Source organism: Triplophysa rosa, unplaced genomic scaffold, assembly GCF_024868665.1.
Source record: "Triplophysa rosa unplaced genomic scaffold, Trosa_1v2 scaffold272_ERROPOS173870+, whole genome shotgun sequence".
Classification (NCBI taxonomy): domain Eukaryota; kingdom Metazoa; phylum Chordata; class Actinopteri; order Cypriniformes; family Nemacheilidae; genus Triplophysa; species Triplophysa rosa.
The window spans coordinates 103,318-105,021 of record NW_026634288.1 but is presented as its reverse complement, the minus strand read 5'-3'; positions in this window follow the sequence as shown (position 1 = coordinate 105,021).

The following is a 1,704-nucleotide window of genomic DNA, read 5'->3' as shown; positions in this document are numbered from 1 at the left end:
GAGAGAGAGAGAGAGAGAGAGAGAGAGAGAGAGAGAGAGAGAGAGAGAGGTGCACACACACACACTCAATGAGTAATTTAGTGTCAGTAAAGCGAGAGGCTTGTTACCTCACACACATGAGATCTCTTCTCCATCCCCACTGAGTCCGTGAGATTAAACTCAGAGCAAGAGAGCTTCAGAAGAGATCTCAGCAATGTCTCAAACGTTTGACTCTGGCATCTGTTCACACTTTAACATGTACAGTAATGATTGATTTAATGATTACATTCTCACAGGATGCTGTATCAGATCAGACCTCATTACGACAGAGCTGAGTTCTCTCTCTCTCACACACACACACACACACACACACACACACACACACACACACGCTCATATGTGCTCAATGTCACACACCTTTGATAGAGAAATGAGTGAAGACCACATCACATCCTCACACATCAGTCTATACACAATAACAGCCGTGTCAAACTCAACACATGACCGGCCCACATTATACATCTCATTTAAATCTGTCTTAAAGATAACCGTGACACAATAACACAATGACTATCAACACAAGCACACAATATCATGATGTTTATTCCAAATACAAATGAAGAGTTTTGTTCCAAAACACGATCAACGCCATTTTTTTTAAATGAGTCTCCGCCAAAATCATTATTGTATCAGGTCGGTATTGAAAAGTCACTTTTTAATTTTACGCAAAATGCGATATCCGCTGTGTTATTCTGTCATGTTTTCTCCCTTTCCTTCCAAACCACAGTATGTGCCAGTCTCACTTCTCTGCAGAATGCGATATATCCGCTCAACCAATCACAGCACACCATTCCACGCGCTGTAAACAGTAATGGCGGCGTTCTGAATACCAGAGGTGGACGAAGTACACAACTTCCTTACTTGAGTGAAAGTACAGATACTACTGGTCAAATATTACTCCACTACAAGTAAAAGTTGTAAAGACAGATTCTTACTTTAGTAAAAGTACAGAAGTACGTGCTTTTAAAAGTACTCAAGTATTAAAAGTAAATTTCCTTTATGTCAGTTGTGCATTGTTTTATTGTCGTATACCTTATGCTTCTGAAGCATCCTACTGAACACACTGAGTAGCTCATAGTATCAGTTGTATTAACATTTACATTGACTCATTTAGCAGACGCTTTTATCCAAAGCGACTTACAGATGAGGGAAACAATGGAAGCAACTGGAACAACATAAGGACAACAAAAAGCATAAGTGCAGCAAAAGAAAATTGGTCTCACATAGCCTATCACAGTGTACAGAGCTAAGTATTAAAGGAGTAGTTCACTTCAAAATTTTCCCCCATTGACTTTCCACAGTCATTTTTATTCCTACTATGGAAAGTCATTGGGGGCAAATTTTGCAGTGAGCAACTCCTTTAAGAGCTTTATATGTTCAGCACACATATGTTTAGTTTAGATATAATCCTGTATGATCATTTAGCCTAATTATCCTCATTAGCCCCCTAGGCCTATGTTGGTGGTGGTGGTGTAATGGTGTGGGGGATGTTTTCTTGGCACACTTTAGGCCCCTTAGTGCCAATTGGGCATCGTTTAAATGCCACGGCCTACCTGAGCATTGTTTCTGACCATGTCCATCCCTTTATGACCACCATGTACCCATCCTCTAATGGCTACTTCCAGCAGGATAATGCACCATGTCACAAAGCTCGAATCATTTCAA